Below are 20,807 nucleotides of genomic sequence, written 5' to 3'. Positions count from 1 at the left end.
TGTCTGGTCAGGCTGTTTGCCTCCCAGGGAGACATCAGATGAAGATGACAGGAGCCAAAAAAGGACTTCTTGAATCCAGCCAGCCAGCCAGCCAGCCACTCACCACCTATCTGATCTGAAGTTTCAGTGCTTGCTCTGTGCCAGGCCCTCCAGGAATTTATAAGCTGGAGGGATGAAGGCCCAGGAAGAAATCAGGAACCTACAGGGAATCTACTGGGCTCTTTGGGACACAGATGTGTTTATATGGCTAGAGGTCAGGGTACTGGGGGAGGCTGGGCAGTAGGGAATGTCAGGCAGGTGGGCTGGTCCTGGGTTGTGAAGGGCCAAGTCAGGGTTTGGGGTTTATCCAGTGGGTGGTAGGAGACATCTTCCCTTTTAAAGCATCATGGTGGCGGGACTTGCTTTCTGTTGGACAGCTACAGAGAAGGTGCAGGTGCTGTGATGATGGAGGCCAGGAGATCCTTGTTAGAGGTTCGGGCAAGAGATAGTGCCACAGGGCCTGGGGGAGGGGGCTGGGTGTGGCTGTGTATACACACACACAAAACCCCGGAGCTGGACAGAAGTTAAAGTAGGAAAAGCAGATTTGATTCAGGATCGTGGTGATAGGGGAAAAGAGACCTCTCTGTAGAACCAGCCTCAATTCCAATACAAGACAGGTGGGGATTTACAGCCAAGGAGCAGGGTGGGGTCAGTGGATGGGAAGTCACTGAGGAAGCATCAGGGGTAAGGGGATTCTGGCTAAATCGACCTGCCAGGATTCTTGCTGAAGGCGTGCCAGCGTGACCAGACTCACATGGGGGACGACGGGCGATGAGGAACCCGATCAGATATTGAGTTGCGGGGAAAATCTGGCTAAACTGATTTAGCAGGATTCTTGCTAAAATTGGACAATGCCGAGATGAATGTAGAAGCCCAAAAGTTGAGGTGTAGTTGGAAGGAGGATTTGGAGTAGCCTGACCGAAGTCTGGTTAAGGACTCTGTCACTTGGGGCACCCCGCCTGTGCACCCCATCTTTCAAATATGCTGTGGTCCAGGGATAGCCAGGCAGCGGGCTCCCTTTGAGCTCTCAGGGATGTCAGGGCTCAGTGTGAGTCAAAGACGCCTGGAAAGGGAGTTCACACTAGCAGTCTGGCAGCGAAGCTGGGGAGAGGGAACCCCAGAAGCTGGGATCTTCCCCAGGATGTCTTGGCTCCTGGAGAAGTTAGGTCAGTGCCTTCCTGGGGTGCTGTGATGTTCATCCTCCTTTTCTTGCAGATTAGTTGATGCTTTACATAGACGGGCTTGTCATGTAAAGGCAAAAAGTCGGAGTTCCCTGGGATCCAGGCCTTCTCTTGGGCCCTGCAGCTCTGCAGGCAGCTTAGAGAGATGCCTAATTTCAAATGTCATCCCCCAGGCAGCCCTCCCTGGCCTCCTGTCCCTTCCCCTGGCTTGGCCATCCCCCGGGTGGGGAACTGACCTTTACACATGCACTCTAGCTGCTAAAACCTCTTTGGACTGGAAAAGACTTTTCAGCAGAGGCTGTTTAATCTGGTGGTGACTGCCAGTTGGGGCAGTGGAGGACCACCTACCACGAGGTGACTTTTTCAAAAGGGCGTTCCCGAGGAGCTGGGATTGTAAGGAGTGTGGCATGGGTCCTGCGTGCACGTGAATGTCCGCTTGTGGTCTGTGCACACGCTACACGTACAGCGGTAAGCACAGAGCCACACAGCAGTGCAAATACACACAGGTTGGCAATTCCCAGTCCGTGGGTTATGCTCTGTGGGGCACAGGTGATTCGGGAGTTCGGTGCCTGTCAGTACCCCCAGACGCCGTGGAGGAAGGAGCCCCTCTCCCCTGGGTCCTGACCTGCTAGCCGGGTATTTGCATTTTTGTCCTTCCCTTTTGTCCACAGCTGGTTTTAGTTGTTGCCTTTCCGTCTGATTCCTCTTCACCTTTATAAAAGGATTTTCCGAAGAAGTAGAATGTGTTAAGCCTTGCAGTGGCACAGACCTGACTTTGAGTCTTAGCTCTGGGGCCGGCTGGTCATGTGACCTTGAGCAAGCTGCTTCACCCTCTGAGCCTCAGTTTTATATCTACAAAATGGGAATGATAGTACTCCCACCCCATAAGGTTAGGTTGTCATAAAGATTACACACAATGAAATGATTTGCTACTCTGTAAATACAATTATAATTCTTTGGGTAAGGTTTGGGAAGACAGGATAGATAGCATAATAATTAAGAACACTGGCTCTGAAATAGAGCAGGGTTCCTATGTCAGCTTTGCCCCTTATGGGCTGTGTGTTCCGTGCAAGTTATTCAGCCTCTCTGCCTCAGTTTCTTCATCTGTAACATGAGCATAGTAATGGACTTCTCCCATAGCACCAGACCAGTGTTTCACAAACTGTGAATTAAGGATGAGGTACTTGAGAAAAGCTAAGATTACTATTTGGGGATGTGGCCCAGAGTTAACATACCAGATAAGTCTCCTTGAATGCATGCCTAAGTTTGAGAAGCATAATCCTAGACTGTTTGCTTCCTGAGGGCAGGAACCATGGCCCTGTGGCTTCACACTGTGCCTCAGTGCCGAGCACAGCTTCTGGCACATGCGAAGGGCTCACTGAAGTTTTGGTTGAATGAATAAATGATGATATGACTTAATGCAGCCAAAGCCCTTAGTGTCATGCTTGACATAGAATAAGATCTTAGGTATCCAAGTGTTTCGTTATTAATAACAAGGGAAGGTGTGCCTCTAAAAATAAATCAGCAGGACCCAGCACTCCTTGCTCACAGATCACATTGGCCCCCTCCCTGCATGTACTGAAGGTTGGATTCCCTCAGTTTCCACCATGTGCCCTGGTTTCACGGAGGCTGACAGTTGTGAGCCAGGCCTAATTTAGACCCTCCTGATCAGAGGACAGTGGGCCTCCCACATCTGTGGGGGTCTTGGTGTCCTGGTTGGCCCCTTTGCTATCTGCTTCTTGCCTTTGGCGGGGGAGGGGGGGCGGTCCTGAAGCCTGAGCACCCTCCAGGCTGACAAGAAAGAATTGTACTCCCCATTCCTGGGTCCAAGGCAGCAAATTTTTATGAGGTTTGTAGACAATCGTGACAGAAGACTAGGCTGGCGTTTTATTGTTCCAAGCTTCTTGGCTTGGACCTGGAGAGAGGGAGAATGATTTAGAAAAGGCTTTTCCTGTCTCAGGAAGAACAGGTGTTTCCAGAAGCTGTCAGAGCCTGGAGCACCAGGGGAAGAAAATGGGGACAGTGCTGTACTTGCCCCACTGAGACACACTCCAGACCCGGGTCACATCTTCAAGCCACAGGATGGAAGAATCCATGGTCTAACTCGAGACCCTCACTTTACAGATGAACAGGGCCCTAGGGAGGGATGGGATTTGTGCTAGGTCAGTGGGCACGTGGAGAGGAGATGAGGCTTGGACCCTTGTGTGCCGAATGCTGAAGCCACCCTTTTCCCCATGCTGCACTGCGCTGTGTTGTTTCCCACACCTCTGGCCCTGGCCTGCTGCAATCAGCTCCCCCAGGGTGGGAAAGCCTTCAGCAACACTTATGAGTGACCACCCTGTGCAGAGACGGGCCTTCGGTGTGGGACAGTGGGGACAAGGTAGCTGCTGGAGTCCGAATGTTTGAATGCCCCCCAAATTCATGTGTTGAAATCCTAACACCCTAGATGATGGTATCAGTAGATGGGGCTTTGGGAGGTGATTAGGTCGTGGGGTGGAGCCCTCATGAAAGAGGCCCCAGAGAGCTCCCTAGCCTCTCCCACCTTGTGTGACACAGAAAGAGGTGCTGGCTATGAAGTAGAGCCCTGACCAGAGCACCACCATGCTGGCATCTCAGTCCTGGACTTCCTGCCTCCATAACTGTAAGAAATACATTTCTGTTGTTTATAAACCTCCCAGTCTGTAGTATTTTGTTATGTTAGCAGCCCGAACATAGTAAGATAGCAGCAGAGAACGGACATCCTGACCTGAAACTAAAGGCATGACTGCAGGGGGGTGTCCAGAGTCCCCACCGAGCCCCCTTTATCCCGCACCACACCCCTGTCACTTCAGCCAGCTAGGGTAGTGGGCACAGGATGGGGGGGGGGCGGGCGGCAAGGAGGTCCAATTGGACCATTCCTGCTGTGAGCGGTAAAGCTGCGACAGTGCACGTCTCGGTCACAGATCCCATTTTCCCTCAGACCCCTGCAGCGGGCTCTGCAGCTGGGACCCACACCTGTCACAGATCCGCAAGGCTGGGGCCAACAACTCCTGGGATGGAGACCCTGGAAACACGGTAGCCGGTCACTGTTTGGGCAGAGCTCACTCTCTAAGTGAGGGAGGCAGTGGAGGTAGGGTTCAGAGAAGATGTGGTGCCCACATGTGTGGGAGCAATGGAGGAGCTGGTGATGGGTGTGCATGGAAGTGTGGGCAGCGGCCCCTGCTTGGCGAGAAGAAGAGCTTGTCGGTGTGGGGTGTGACGGTGAGAAACCTCAGCAGTCACGGTGTCCCCCGTTCATCTCAGCTGGGGGGAGGGGGAGACTGTGGTCTTAGGACTGGATGTGGGACAAGCAAGGAGGCCTGTTGTTTGTCCCTGTTTTGTCAGAAGCAAGGTAGTGACTCTTAAGTGGTCACATTTCAGTTTTCCGAAGCGCCTACCACTGTTGAAAAGAGAATCGAAAGACGGCACCGATCTTTTAGCCAATCTGATGTGTTTTCTGGGGTTAATATGGACTGGGAAGATTTCCAAACCCACTCTCCCCCTCTGACAACTCAAAGTCTAAGTAGACAGCACCACCACCATTGGCCTTTTTGCCAATTACACGTGTTGTTCAGGCCTTCAAAGACCTGGTTTCTGACACATGTTTCTGCTGAGTTAATGTGTTTGCAAGATAGAGTCACAAACAGGTGCTATGCTGTCGTTCAGTACTTGCTGAGGGCATCCTGGGAAGGGCAACATCAGAAGTGGCAAGAAAGTCGTAAAGCATCATGGTGCAGTCGCCGAGCCAGCCAGCAGAAGCCCACAGAAGGCAAGATCAGGGCCAAGGGATGCTCTTATCGTGCGAGCCCCTCAGTGGAGTCTCAGAATGGCTAATGTGATCGCTCGCCACAACCCCAAGCTTTCTAACGAAGCTTTGAGATTAAAGGGGAAGTAGCAGTGACTCATATCAGCAAGCCATTGCCTTCTGCTTTGCGAGCGCTTCGGCATTCATACGCTACACGTGGACAAAACAAACTCAAACCCCCCAGGAGCTCTAGGCACGCCATTGTCCTAGCGCTGGTGATGCAGGAGTTGCAAGTTTCCATAGCAACAAGGCAGAGAAACAATTATCCTGCACCTTCTAGGGCCCTTCGCCAAGGTTATGGGGACACTGCCTTAGCTGTGGAGAAGAAAGCATGCTAAGGAGCCAGAACTATCTCTGTCTCTGAAATATTGACATGGAGGTGCAAAAGAGTTTTTAGAACCCAAAATATGTTTAGGATGATCTGATCCCATCACTTCAGTTTTCAGAGAAGGAAACAGACCCAGAAGGGTTAAGCCCCTTGTCCAAGGTTGCCTAGTTGGGGAGGGGCGGAACTGCAGGTGACACGCTGGCCTTTGGATCCCTGGCCCCCGGGCCCTTTTCCACTCTCCCTCCCGTGGTTGGTACTGGAATGCCATTACCCTTCGCCTCTGCCAGGTGCCGTTGTCAAAGCCATGCATCACATTTGCGCACAGCAACTTCTGATCCGCCGTTGACATCCTTTAGAGTCTAAGAGATTATTTCTGATCAATCTTCTTTTGGCAGCCCCTTCCAATGCTTTGGTGCTAAGGTTTTGTTTTGCTTTGTTTTGTTTCCTAAGACCCAGACATAGCTTTTCTTCCAGCCTTCGGGCGAAGTCTATAACGATCGGTAAATAAACTTAAGTAATTGAGATGGATCCATTAGTCCATTGGTGGGGGCAGGGAGGTCTGGAACTTTCTGAAGCCTCCCCTGGGGCCAGCTTCCTTCTGTGTTTCCAACAATCCGGTGTCTTGGCTGGTTGGTGCTTTCACTGTTGAGGCTGGGTCCTCCGGGGGCCCTTCTCAGGGGAGGCTGTAGGGTTCTCTTGCCTGTGGGTTTTTCTGCAGGAGGCTGTGATCAGTGACAGTGTGTCAGGACATTTCTTTGGAGTGGCAGCCAGGCCGAGGGTTGGCTACCTGCTTGCTGCTCAGGAGAGGTGTCTGGGCTTCATTCTGGCTTTAGGATTACATGGAAAGTTCCAGAAGAAGGGGGTGGTCTGATATCTCTCTCTAGGAGGCTTGTCCCAGGACAAAAATGAGTGCAGGAGCAGGGATGCCAGGAGTGTGGGGCTCCCCTGCTGACTTAGCCACACTTGAGGGCAAGAGGAGCCCTTGAGAGGGAGACTCACTGTCAGATCCGAGGGCAGAACCACATGCTCCGGATGGGTTCATCCACAGCACTGGGCCCTGCATAGAGCAAGGGCTCAGTTCCCATTTGTCCAGTGACTGAATTATTCATTTGGCGAGTACTGAGTGCCCGCTCCCTGCCAGGCATGCTGCTAGCCCGAGGAGGTAACAGAGAACAGGACAGTTAAGCCTCTTCTCTTGGGAAGCCTGCATCCTGGAGCTGAGTAAATAGGGGAGCCTAGGGCCCCCTGGAGCTCCAACAGTGGGAGAGTGGGGGATGGGGGTACCCCTGCCGGCAAAAGAGCACCCCGTGTTTACTGGAGGCCTGAGTAGGAAGACTGGCAGTGTTGTCCAGCTGGGGACGATACCCAAGAAATTAAAGAAGACAATGGCAGGAGTAAAGAGGTGAGATCTGGGCACTTACAATGTGCGTGGCCAGGACCAGGTACTTTCCAGATAGTGTTTCCTTTAAGCCATCCAGAGGCCCAGTGAGGCCCTCGTTCATATCACCATTGGTAGATTCACTCTCAGGGTGAGCGGCCTGCCGAATGCATACATCTCCGAAGCAAGGACTCGCCCTCAGGTCAGCTGGATGGACACCGTTCCTTCCATCTGCAGAAGGGGAGCTGTATGAGCTCCTGAGAGGAGCCCCCGGGTCGTTGTTCCCAGCAACCAGGTTTTCACCTCAGTTGCTGATACTGGGATGCCCCAGTTTCTCCCACTGTACAGGCTCAGGCCAAATGCTGCTGGTGTCAACCTAGCACATTGGCTGGTGTCAGAACAGGGGGAGCGGTGCCCCCGGGGGATCCACCGAAATGGCTGTGCAGGCAGAAGAGCAGCTATGGTCCAGCGGGTGCTGTGCAAAGGATGCTGTTTTCCTTACTGAGGGGCCTTCCCAGCCCCAGCTGTGGCCTGAAGGACGATGGCAGCGGGTGGACTGTTTGTAGCACTGACCTTGGGCTCAGAGTGATCAAGGTGACAGACTGGGTCTGAATTCTGTCTCCGCCGCTTGCTTTTTCTGTAGCCTTGAGGTAGTCACCCAGACTCCCCAAGCCTTAATTTCACCATCAGTAAAATGAGGTTGATCCTAAGTAAAGCATGGACTGTGATGAGGATGAGCATAAATAAGGTTAAAGCACTCAGCACAGTGTCTGGCCCATAGGAGATGCTCAATAATCAGTAGCTCTCATTCTTGTTATTACAGCATGTTAGTATCAGATTAAACTCAGTCACGGGGCTGGGGCTGGGCAGTAAGTCATTCCAGTGACTGCATCGTATTTCCTGAGGATGCGCAGTGCGCAGAGACTTATGGCAAATAGAGCCATCAGGTTTTATGGCAGAGGACTCCAAACTTCCTGTCATCGGAACACTCAGGGAGCTTGTGAAAGATTCAGGTGGTTTTAAGGTTATACTACTATCTCATTCCCTCCTCTCCCTCTGGAGATTTCTATTCATGGGTCTGGAGTGAGGTCCTGAATCTGTATTTTTGATAAAATCCCAAGATGGTTCTATTACAGGAAGTCCAAGAACTAGTTTTGGGCAGCACTGTTTTTATAAGCTGTTTCTTCCAGCCCTGGCCAGCCTGGTGGCTGGCTCTCCTCCATGGCTGGGCTATTTCTGTCTAATCACAGGGAGCTATCATCTCACGGCGGGCTCCCTTTCCTTGGGCAGCCCTGGAGACATACGGACAGATCCTTTCTCCTTGGCCGCCTGTCTAGACACCATGCAGACCTACAAAATCACCTGTCTCCTGGAGACCACATTTTCTAAGCTCTCTCCTAAGAAACACAGTTAAAGGGTTTTTTTTTTTTTTTTTTTTTTTTCTGACTTGGGAATCCATCTTAGAAGTGTTACAAAGATACAATGTATTTGTTTTTATTTGTATCTTGAATGGATTCCTAGCAAACATACTCTGGGTAGCACAGTGGTTAAAAATACAGACAGTGGCAATAGACTGCCTGGGTTTGAGTCAGGTCTTCCCCCTTATTAGCGTGTGACCTTGGGCAAGTGATATAACTTCTCTGTGCTTTATTTTCTCATCTTTGGAAGAGGGCTAACAGCACCTATCCCATAGTGCTGTTTTGAGGATTGGCTGAGTTAAAACTGATAAAGCACTTACAATAATGCCTGATTCATAGCGAGCCTTCTTTATAGAGAGTAAAATGTAACTGCGTGAGACAGCCCAAACAAATCCAGGGGGCATGAGCATTGCATACCGTTGAGAAAATCAAATAAGAAACTAGATAATGGTGCTGACTGGCTTTGGCCAAGCCTTGTTCTTTCCTGACACACAATTCTGCCTTGAAGCACCAGTGTGATTTCCAGTCATTGTTTTTCCAAAGAAGGGACACATATGCCATGGTAACGGTGGGAGAAGCCATATCTGTGACCACTACATAGGAAGCTGAACACCATTTCGCTAAATCCCATTAGTGCACTCTGTGAGGCCTTCTCTTTGGAGAGTCACCCTACCTGTGATCTAGCGAAGTGGCATGCGGGCACCAGGGGCCTTTTTTCTTTGTCTCAGTTTTCATTTCCAAGACATGGAGTTACCTAAGGTCTTGGCTGGTTTCCTCAGCTGAAGAGCCACAAAGGCGGGACCTGATGTAACGAAGGGAGACATTAGCAGGAGCAAGAACAGCAATGTCCAGTGATGATGAAAGAAAGGGAAAGGGAGCCCCATTCTCATTCCTGTCACCTACCTCTGCCACCCCAGAGCCTGCCTGGCCTTCCTCGGGAAGCAGGAGAGCAACGTGCCTTAACACTTGAGCCTTGGAGCAGACAGACATGGCTAGGAAGCCTGGCCTGGTATCTATGAGCTGTGTGATCTTGGGAACTTTGCTAGCCAGTCTAGTCCTCCTCTGTAAAATAGAGATAATAATAGTACCTCTATTACTGAGTTGCTGGACCAAGTTCAACAAGGTTGTGTGGATAAATTGGTGGGCTCATAAATGCTCAGCACTTTCGTGCTCAGTGAACTTTACTGTGTGCCCAGTCTAGCCCACAGTCTTGATAATTCAGGTCTTTCCCTATACAGGATCCTTAAAAGTATAGGCAGGAATGGTTGGAGAGAGAACATAGATTGAAAGACCAACTTGTTTGGACCAACCCATGAATTACTGTGTGTGTTTTTGGACAGGATTCTAGATGCTCCATGGGACTTTAGTAGGGACCTAATGGGGCTCCTTGTTCAGTCTCCTTAGTTTAAAGATAAGGAAATTCAATTTCAGAGCAGTTAACAGCCTTGCCTGGGTCACTCAGAAGACGGTGGCAAAGCCAGGGCCCGAACCAGGTCTGCTGGCTCCCCGTCCCGCATTGTCTCCACTGCGTCGGACACTTTTCCTGTCACGCTGGAGAAGGCAGGAGCAGACTCCTTATGTACCACTGCTGCATAAGGAACATCAACAGCATCAAACAATGAAAGGCCACCAGCATGTCTCACAGGACAGGTGGCAGGAGTAATTTGTGTCTGCAGTTGCATTTGTAAACACAGCATGAAGAATACATCAAGAAGCCAGCAAGGAATGCACAGGTTCTATTGCACACGTTCCAAATTTGCCTGCTAAGTAAAACAAGGGAAATGCTAGTGGAAAAGAAGATGGCCTGGGGAAAGATGGAAGTTTTCAAGTCATGCAGACATGGAGAGCCCGTGTCTTGGGCCAGGATAGTGCCACCCCTTAGTGGGTGTGTCGGTGGCTTTGGCTCGTCTGTCTCACTGACTGGCTAAACACCTTGAGGACAACACTGTGTCATATTTACCTTTGCATTAGCAGCACACAGCAAAGGGTCTGACCTAGAGTAAGTATTTCACAAATATTTGTTAAATGAATGACTGAGTGCTTGAAAGCCATGATTCAAGGTAATGGTGAGATCAAATGGCTGCTCAGTAGCTGTCCCCCCCCCCCCTTTTATATGACACCTACCATGGGCTCACATGCCTCCATGCCTGGCCTGCAGAGCTCCTTGGGAAATCTCATGCATGGTCATCCTCTGCCTCTTAGAACACCATCTTCCCTTGGGAGCCATCACGTTGGTAATGGGGATCACCACTGGACTTTTTTAGTATTGAATAGCTATGGTCAAGGTCCAGGACCAACTGGCCACAGTCAAAGGCCCAGATACCAGGCTCACATTGCCATAATTCAAGTCTTGGCTTCATCCCTTTTCAGCTGTGGGACCTTGGATAAGCTGCCTGACCTCTCCAAGCCTCAGTTTCCTGATCTGTAAGATAGGGGTAGTAACATGAAGAATGGTGAGGACAGAGTAAGATAAGACAGTGTAAACAGTGCTGGCATTTCCTAAGGGTTCAATCCATGTTAGGTCTTTGTACTGTCATTTCCTAAGGGGCCAGGGAGGGTGACTTGTCCCTTCCTGCTCCCTCTGCCAGGTGAGAGGTAAGCAAGCCCTGGATGTATGCCCACGTTGTCTTTGTTTAGGAGCACAGAGGAGAGCAGGAGATAATGAGGCAGAGAGGAGAAGCGTCTGTTAAAATGGCACCGGGAGAAACGATGGATACACAGATGTGCACCAGGGCAAACCCGTGATTGGCTAACATTTCCATCGTATTTCCTTCATCCATAACTTGGTTCTTTAAAGTGCAGGAAAAAAGCCAGAATGTGCTGTTCTTTTTGTGTAAATGAGGTTTATAAATAGCTGTTTTGGAGAACAGGCAATGTAGAGAGATCAGGGTGGCCGCTGTGAGGCCTGACTCAGTGCCACAGAGGCCTGGCTTTGGCGATCTGGAGATGTGACACATGTCTGCCTCTGAGTGACCGTCCTCTCACTCCTGGCAGCTCTTCAGGGAGACCTGCATGGTGCGGCTTGGAGGGTATAGTGAACTGTGGCATTTGAACGGCGTTGGAGGGCGTCGACGCCATTGGGTATGCCGAAGGTGGCAGGATTTGCAACAGGGCAGATCTGGGTTTGAATCCTGCGCCATCGCGTGCCAGCTATGTGAGTTTCTACTCTGTACACTGCAGGTAGCGTCACGTCACTAATAGTGTCACTGTGAAGGCGGAGCTCATTCCTGGGAACTGCTCAACAGGAGTTCTTGCTAGCTTTGGCAAGATAGGCAGGAATTTCCAGGGCCAGATGGCTGCAGTATTTTCAGGGGCCTGTCGATTACCTAAAGTCTGGGGAGTAGCCCCGTAGACAGGGGACAAGGGTGATGTGCTGGTCACTATGATGGGGCAGGTATGTCTAGGCCCAGCTTTGGCCCTTGAACAGACCCCAGACTTTGAGCCGTATGACCTTCCAAAAGATGAGTCTAGTTGTTGTTGTTATTACTATTATTATTATTATTATTATAATTATTAAACACCCTTGTTGCTGTCCACTTAGTCACCTGGCATTTCAGTTTCCATCAGTGATGCAGACTGCAGATTATCTGCTGTTAGGTTCCTGCCCTGGCCTTGCTGAGAGGGTAGGCTGAGGGATATGTTAGCAATTCAGCCTTCCTGATGCTTTGGTTCTCAATTATGTGTCCAACCATTAGAAAGCCCTTATCCGGCAACCTAATGACACCCCCAGCTTTGACCAAGAGCCAGCCTTGGACCGCAGCCAAGAAGCTCTGTGGGAAGCCCTCCATGCTTTCTGTAGGGTTACAGCTTCACACACTACCTGTTGTGTTGTTCGGGATGATCTGAGCTCAAAGGCCTTGAGCACTTTGGCTCTCTTCATGACTGGTGAGCTTTCTCTTTGGATGAAAGCTTGTCATTGGATTTCCTTCTCAGCTTCAGTTCCACTTTACAAGCATCATTTGAGCCCCTACTATGTGGCTATCAGTGTGCTCCTGGTGGGGGAGACAAAGAAACAGCAGGGTGGACTGGAAGGGGCCAGGACCCCGACTTACCTGTGGTTGAGTGCCTCTCCACTGCTCGTTAACTGTGTGCCTTTGGAATTGTTACCCAAAGTCTCTGAGCCAGGGTTTCCCACCTGTAAAATGAGACTGATTATCTACATGGTTTTTAGAATAGAGAAATGGTTCCATCTCAGGAACTCAATGAATGATAGTCATCTTTTTTTTTTCTGTTCCTCTCCCCTCCCTTCCTCCTTCCTCCTTTCTCCAACAACCCCCTTCTTGCCTTGCCTTCAAGGAATTTACCATCAAGCTGTGGGGTCAGGCAGAGACCCAGACTAAACGTTTCAAAATGGGGTCAGGATGGGAGTAAGTATTCTGGGATGCAGACATGGATGCCCAAAGATGGCTTCCTTCCATCAACCGTGGAAGTTCAGAGGAAAGCTGTGTCATGTGTGTATGTCAGGATGTGCACACACAGCTGGATGTGTATATACCCTGCCTGTACCCCCCTCCATGTGCATGCATACATATAGACACACACACATTCATACCTATCAGAAGGGACCTGACGCAAAGCAGGACTTACCCCAGTGGTTCACATGCACAGGCCTTAATGAGGAGGTAAGGACAGAGTTTAAAGTGTGAGCAGGGCATGGTGACACGTTGACACTCATGATGAGAGGAAGCTCTTCCGTACCTAAGGCTGATGGGACAGGAGGAGAAGTAGTGTGACCAGGGCCTTGGAAGTGATGCTGCCTGGTAGGAGCTGTAGTCACAGGACACAGCCACCGCCAGAGAGGTGGCCCTGAAGTACTTCAGGAGGGGAAGAAATCTGACCACTCTCCTTCTACTCTCTGACATGCTGATGCCTCCCATTGGCTAAGCTCTACCAAGGGAGGCTGAATGATGCCACAGGCAGGGGCCTCCTGCCTGGGCACAGAGCCTGGCAGACAAGGGTGGAGAGCAGGATCTTGGGAGGGAGTGCAAATCTTGGGTGAGCAAAGGAGGCAGCAGTGTTATGATTGCATTTACACACACCCCTGTGCAGGTGTGCACAGGCTGGCGGGAGCTTCTTCCTGCAAGGGCACTCAGGGCTGGGGCGGGACGAGGGGGGTTGGGCAGTGGTGGCACAGCCAGCATGATTTCCAAGCCTCTCCCGCATGGTCATGATGCCGAGCAGGACTCTCAGAGCCCTTTAGGTGGGGCTTCCTGCAGGGTTTGCTCAAAGCACATGCACGGTGCTGCCTCAGTTACTCATGAGCAGCTGTGATTGGCTTGCAGCCTCCCTGGTCTTTAGGTTTATACATACTTGAGACAAAACTATAGGTTTATAGATACTTGAGACAAATACCCGTGTACTGTTTTCCTCTTTCTGCCCTAGCAGGTGCTCAGGAGGTGTGAGAGGTACAGTGGGAAGCCTCAGGCAAGGGCCTACGTATGAGAGGAAGCCCAGACATGTTCTCAGAGTATGTGCAGCTGGGGGGTGGATATGGGCATCATGATGCTGTCCTCAGTGAGTGCGTTGTCCCTGCCCTCACTTCCCAAGGCCCCAGAAGTGCTCTTAACCTCTCTGCCACTTGGCCTCACCTCCCTGGCTCTGCCCCCTTCCATATCATTGGTCCCACCGGGGCTTTTGCTGGGAACTTGGAGCTGGCAGCGTTAGGCTGAGCTTCCAGCCAGCATCCAGTGGACCCTTGACCTGTAGTATTGGTTGACAAGAGCTCTCGTGCTCTCCGTGGGCTGGCACAGCTGACCAGCGTGGCCCTGGGTTGCGAACGGTTCCCACAGGCGGTTTAGTGCAGGTGGTAGGCAGCACAGAATGGTGGTCAGCAGCTCTGTCTCAAACCCAGCTCTGTGTGGCCTGGGACATCTCCACAACTGGTCCATCGTCTGCTTCTCCTTTTCCTCAGTAGGGTGCCTGCAGCACACCTGTTTTTTATCAGGTTGGCTTCCAGAAGGGTTAACTGCAAAAGGCACTCTGGATAGCAAAGCTAATGGGCCTGTGTTGCCCATTAGCATGTTGAGTGCGTGTGCTCAGAGTGGTGTTTGGATGTGAGTTCAGTTCACATTGCCCAGATATTGCTGAGACAGCCCACCCCTTGAGGCCTCTCCGGGAGGTAGAGATAAGGCCCTGTCAGCAGCCAGGGAGGAAAACTGCCTTCCTGTTTACAGTGGAGGGAAGGCATTTGTCTACTTCATTTAAAACTTGCCTTAAGTTATGGAGTGTGTGTTAAAGATGACAGGGAGCTAATTCCCCTCCCTGCCCATGTTAGGACTGGAATTTGATCTCTCCAGCCTTCTCCTCTCTGGCTGCCCTGCCTTGCTCTGAGGGGCATTGCAAGCCTGTGCATGGGAATGAGTCTGTGCCAGGAGGGGTGGTGCAGGCCCGGCCCACCAGCCTAGAGAGTGATGATGGCCTTGGCTCCAGGAAAAGCCACGCCAGTGGGATTTAGTAGAGCTGGGCACCTGAGCCATTTCCCAGCTGCCCTGCCCAAGAGTCCCGTAATGCCAAGGGCTGGACTCAGAAGATGTTCTGGAAGGTGCAGGAACGTTTCTGTAGAAGAATACACATTGGGTGTGAAAACCAAGAAGAGTTACACACATGCTCATACACAAGCACACACCCATGTGCAGTCACACACACATTTAGACACATAGAAGACACTCTCACACACAGACACACACAAACATGCTCTCAAACACACACTCTCCCGCATACACACTCACATACACTCACACAGACACACACATACTCTCTCATATATACACATTCTCTCACATACATGCTCTCACAGATACATGGTTAGACACATAGCAAACACACTCACACTTACACATACATACACACTCATATACAGACGCACACCTGTATACAGTCTCTCAGACACACGCAGTCTTTCATACATATGCCCTCTCACATACACACGTACTCTCACACACACACATACTCTCTCTCACACACAGACACATGCGGATCATGTTTAGTCAGAACAGGTCAAGCTGTTAGAGGAGATTGCCGCCCACATCCGTAAGTTTAGCCCACAGCTAAATCCCTTCCTGGATGACTTAGATTGATTTGCTCAGCACAAACTGGGGGCAAAGCTAACAACTCTGTGCCCTGGTTGCCCAGCCAGTTCTGGGACAGGAGGCACGTGTTTTGGAACCAGGGCCTCTTGGATGACAGAGATACCAAGCCTAAGGGCAGGCTGGGCCCCTTCCAGAGAGGCTAGTTCTGGGAGGAATCCCAGGCTGGTGTGGCTCAGTTGTGCCTGTGTTGGAGGAACCTTCACATGTCAGATCTCATCCCTCAGTGAGCCCACACTCAGCTGCTCACTTCTCCTCAAGGGTCAACACCTGTGGACGTTGGGACTGGCCTACACTCACCAGAGTTTTCAGGGTATGGTTAAGTCCATCCTCTCTGCACCAATGACTCTTCTCCTGTCCTTAGAGGAGGAACTTAGCCAGGCAGGCAGAGTAGGGGGCACTGAGACACAGGAGGATTGATTTACATTTTCATCTGGGCTAGCTGTGTGACCCAGGTCAAAGCGTGGGCCTGTTTTCTTGCCAGTAAAGCAAGGATATTCATGACTGTCTCTTTGGCCTCTTGTGAGGTTTAAATAAATTTGCTGTGAAAAGCCACCAGCACTGTGGGGAACTCCCTCTCCTGACCTTGCTTTACATTATCCTGCTGAGGACATTTTCCATGTGCGTGAGAGAACCAGACCCATTCAGAGAACCAGACACAGTAGTCTGTTCATGGAGCTATGCTGGTGTATTTTTGACCTGGTGTATTTGTCAGGGTTCTCCAGAGAAACAGAACCAACAGGAGGTGTGTATATATATATATATATATATATATATATATACATATACATATATACATATATATGGAGAGAAAGATTTTTTTTATAAGGAGTTGGCTCACATGATTACGGAGGCTAAGAAATCCCCAGATCCAGTCAGCAAGCTGGAGACCCAGGAGAGCTGGTGACGTAGTTCCAGTCCAAATCCCAGCAGGCTTGAGGGCCAGGAAGAGTCAATGTTTCAGTTCCAGTCCAAAGCCAGGAAAGACTGATGTTCCAGCTAGAACAGTCAAGTGGGAGGAATTCCCTGTAACCTGTGGGAGAGTCGGCCTTTTTGTTCAACTCACTGGATGACGGCCACCCACAATGGGGAGGGCAATCTGTCTTGCTCATCTACCATTCAAAACCATCCTCACAGACACACCCAGAATAATGTTTGAGCAGATATCTGGGTACCATGGTCTAATCAACTTGATATGTAAAATTCACCATCACACCTGGTATCTGACGAGCGTATGTGTCCGCCTGTAGGTATCCTGGTGCAGCAGTGGGGCAGGCAGCAGTCTTAGGGCCTCCTGGAACTGTGGGTGCCCCTACAATCCAGGAGAAGCTATCCCTGCAGGGACTGACGAGCATGGTATGGGTAGGCCCATCAGCCATCCAGCCATGGAAATAGCAAGGAGTCTTAGCCAAGACCCATACCAACCCTGTGGGCCTCTTGGTGGCAGAGACATCAAAGCTTTGCCCGTCAGCTTTTCTGAAATGACTCTCATTATCTTCCACTCCCCCAACCCCTGGGTTTATCACCAGTCTTTGTCCCCTGTGCTGCACCAGAAACATGGTTATCTTTGAAAGCCCCATGCGTTTCCTCCCTCACATCCTGTTTGCCTTCAAGTACTGCCAAGTTTCTTCCTCCTTAATATTTCCGTCTTGAATCCTTTACCTTTTTCTACCTACTGCCACCCCCCAGGGCTCACCTACCATCATCTCCTGCTGCTCTTCTGCACCTTTTCTTTGTCCTCAGTCTTGCCCCCACAGAGCCTGTCACCCACACTCTTGTCAGAGGGAGCTCTTCAAGATAAGAGATCCAACTGTGTCATTCCCGGATGAATCCCTTTGTGAGTTTCTCACTGCCTAATAGAGTTTGCAGGCTCATGCCCCAAGGGCCAAATTCAACTCACACTTAAAAACAATAAAGAATTTTAATGCCTTTCCATCTGAAAGGTGTATGGCTTCCAGTTTGCCACAGTCCTTACCACTCTTTACCATTTTATACTAGCCCAATTCCCTCCTCTGTTGCTTGACCAGTCCCTAAAGTAAAGGCATTTGAGCATTCTTCAGCATAACCTTTGAGTCCTTTCATAATTTGGCCCTGAATAACCTTCTCTGTATTTATAGACAATTCTACCCAAGCACCTTGTGTTCCAGTCATTCTGGTTCGTACTCTTCCCTGAAAACACAGTATTCTTCCTCATTTCATGTCTTTTTTAAAATTTTTTTTATTTTTGTTTAACGTTCATTTACTTTTGAGACAGAGACAGAGGCATGAGAGGGGAAGGGACAGAGAGAGGGAGACACAGAATCCGAAGCAGGCTCCAGGCTCTGAGCTGTCAGCACAGAGCCCAACGCAGGGCTCGAACCCACAGACTGTGAGATCATGACCTGAGCTAAAGTTGGATGCCCAAGCAACTGAGCCACCCAGGCGCCCCCCTCATTTCATGTCTTTTTCTGTGCTGTTCAGTTTGCTTGGGTGGCCTTCCTCTCTTTAAACCTCGGGCTAGTTCCTAATTATCCTCTAAGACTCAGTGCATATGCCACCTACTCTTTAGAGTTTTTCTTTAACATTTTCTAAATCTCGCTTTTCTCCTCTGTAAAATAGGGTAATCATAGGACCTCCCAATGGGGTTGCCTTGAGGGTTAAATGAGATAACCCATGCAAAGTGCTTCACACAATGTCTGGCGTATAGGAGGTGCCTGGTAAATAGCCAGCCACCTGCCTGCCTGGTATCTTGAGAGGTCAGAGATTTGGGCAGGGGTAACAACAGGGACTCTGCTGTCTGTCTTCGCCAGGGTACCTGGGTTTGACAGGCTCTTACCACTTACAGTTAAAGCAAATAGATAGTAATTCATGTCTACCAGTCAGTAAACAGGAAAATAGCCCATTGCAGATGCCTGACTTGGTGGGGTTGTGTCCGATTAAGGGGCAGGAATTTGTTACCTAGAAAGCTCTGTTCCAGGAAGCAGAATGGAGACAATAAAATTTGGTTTTCTAAATAATGTTAGACCTAACGTTTATAAATAAATAAATAAATAAATAAATAATCAATCAATCAATCAATCAATCTTGGAGGCATTTGAATGTCTAATAGCCTATTGCTCCTGGCCTGACTCCTCTCATTGGTGAACTGGGGTGGTGGAGGCAGGACTCTGTGGCATCTGTTTACAGTTCTGTTCAATGAAGCTCCTGTGGACATTCACTCAGGAAAAGCTGGTTAATTGCAGAGCTGCATAGGAATAATAATTATTGTTCCTGCTTGGTACCGGGATGAGTTGACTGCATCAGACTAGACACTTGAAAGGCAAACAAGTTATCTGCAGTCATAGCAAGAAATCCCCAACCCAGCAGCAGACCAATAGGTGACATTGGTCTAAAAATGCCTCCGATAGTGAATACAGGGTCTGTGCCAGGTTTTCTTTTTTCTTTATGCAGACAAAAGCCAGAGTAGAAGCAGAAGCAGATGATTCTTGGCTCCATTCTTAGTCCAGGGTTGGGGGCATCTCCAAGATAATTACGACTTTTGGAAAGACCACAGTGCAGGGAGGACAGGCATAAACTTGGGATGTTCTTGTCTGGGAATGTGAAGGTCACTGGTAATCTGATGCCAAGGTCTAAAGAGATGCATATATGAAAATATAATCTCTATTATTTCCTTTCCTGAAGGAGGTGTCTACATAAAAGGAGAATTGTTGTAGTCTAGGTGATAGTCTCTGTAGTCTATCAGAGACTTTGAAGAAGCTAGCCAGATGAGTGTGGTATGTCATAGACTGTGTTGCTGTTCAGTGAGATCTGGTATGTGCCTGGGGGAGGGTTATACTTTCCCACTGCCTCTGGATGCCAGGCTTGGCTGTGCAACTTACTTTGGCCAAGAAAATGTGAGCAGAAGTGACATATGTCATTTCCAGGTAGAAGCTTTAAGGGCCAGTGTATGCTTCACCTTGTTCTCTTTTCCTCTGTGCCATGGGCACAAGGATCAGTGGTACAGGTGCCCCATCAGCCTGGATCCCAGTATAAGGATGGCAGTGACAACACAGGAGCAGGACTCCTGGTTGACTCTTGGTGGACGAAAAATGGGCATGGGCATTTTTTGCATGGGCGAAAAATACACCTTTGTTGTATAAGCCACTGATATTTTGGGCGTTTTTGTTCCTGCAATCTAACCCAGTCTGTACTGACAAATACACTATATTTTTATTTTTTTAAAAAAATTTTTGACACTTATTCATTTTGAGAGTGAGAGAGACAGAGCATGAGCAGGGGAGGGGCAGAGAGACAGGGAGACAGAATCTGAAGCAGGCTCCAGACTGTGAGCTGTCAGCACAGGGCCTGATGCGGGGCTTGAACTCACGGACTGGGAGATCATGACCTGAGCTAAAGTCAGACACTTAACCAACTGAGCCACCCAGGCACCCCCACTATATTTTTAAAAGGAAGAATGATACGGCATTTTTTACTTCTGTGATTAACTAGACATATTCTGACTTTTATAGCAGAAGGACCATAAGAGAAGGAAGTATCCATTAATGCCAGAAATGGACCAACAGTTGAGTTCATAAAGGAACATCAAGGATCCCAAGAGTCTACTTTTTTTTTTTTTTTTTTTTTTTACGTTTTTTATTTATTGTTGGGACAGAGAGAGACAGAGCATGAACGGGGGAGGGGCAGAGAGAGAGGGAGACACAGAATCCGAAACAGGCTCCGAGCCATCAGCCCAGAGCCCGACGCGGGGCTCGAACTCACGGACCGCGAGATTGTGACCTGGCTGAAGTTGGATGCCTAACCGACTGCGCCACCCAGGCGCCCCCCAAGAGTCTACTTTTAAGAATTTGCTGATTTATTCACAAAGTAACACTATGTCACTTCCACACAAACACTCCTTTACCCACAGATATTATCGGTCTATGACCAGTGCCACGGATTGTGGGAAAATGTCATGTAGGGAAGCCACAATATATCGTCTTCCCTTCCATCAACCACATTCAATTACTTGCTTTTCTCTGATTACATCATAGCTTTGTGCCTTTATACAGGCTTGATCCTCTGCCTAGAATGCCAGCCTTCTCTTTTTTCCCTCTTTCAACATCCTGTTCCTTCAGTGAACACCTTGTGGTCTCAGTGCAAGTGCCAACATTGATTCCAGGACTTTGCCCAAACACTTCTCCAACTCCAGGCAGTTGGGAATTTCTTCCATATCTTTCAAGTGCCAACTGGACACTTCCATAGGTTTGTCTCCAGGACAGCTCAAATGTGATATGTTCAACACAAAAGTATCAGCTGTTCCCAAGCCTGTCCCTGCTGTCTGCTTCCCCCATATCCACGAACAATTCCACCACTCATTTAGTGATTAAATCTATAAGGTAACATTTTGTGTCATCTCTCATTTTTTCATTCTCATCTCTTATCCAACCAAGTCTTACTGATTTCACCTCTGAAATGTTTTGTGAACATTTTCAGTTTAGGATCTTATTATCTGGCACTGGTTTTGTTTTTTTCGTATTGTATCTTATTTAAATTTTTTAAAAAATGTTTATTTTTGAGAGAAAGAGGAAGAGAGAGAG

At 49.4% G+C, this 20,807-nt stretch overlaps 1 protein-coding gene and 1 long non-coding RNA gene across 2 annotated transcripts in view; one reads left to right on the top strand and one right to left on the bottom strand.

The window, feature by feature from the left end:
- Window positions 1-20,807, top strand: part of GALNT18 (polypeptide N-acetylgalactosaminyltransferase 18) — a 352,446-nt gene that overhangs the window by 75,170 nt on the left and 256,469 nt on the right. The gene's annotated exons all lie outside the window — the stretch shown is intronic.
- On the bottom strand, window positions 12,224-17,012 carry LOC122231044. The gene is made up of 3 exons (XR_006208154.1): window positions 16,953-17,012; window positions 16,094-16,285; window positions 12,224-12,302 (listed from the first exon to the last, which is right to left on the bottom strand). It is a non-coding gene; the product is annotated as an uncharacterized LOC122231044 (long non-coding RNA).

This window comes from Panthera tigris, chromosome D1 (assembly GCF_018350195.1).
Source record: "Panthera tigris isolate Pti1 chromosome D1, P.tigris_Pti1_mat1.1, whole genome shotgun sequence".
NCBI classification, from domain to species: domain Eukaryota; kingdom Metazoa; phylum Chordata; class Mammalia; order Carnivora; family Felidae; genus Panthera; species Panthera tigris.
The sequence above is the reverse complement of the archived record's forward strand: the minus strand, read 5'-3'. Positions and strand labels throughout refer to the sequence as shown.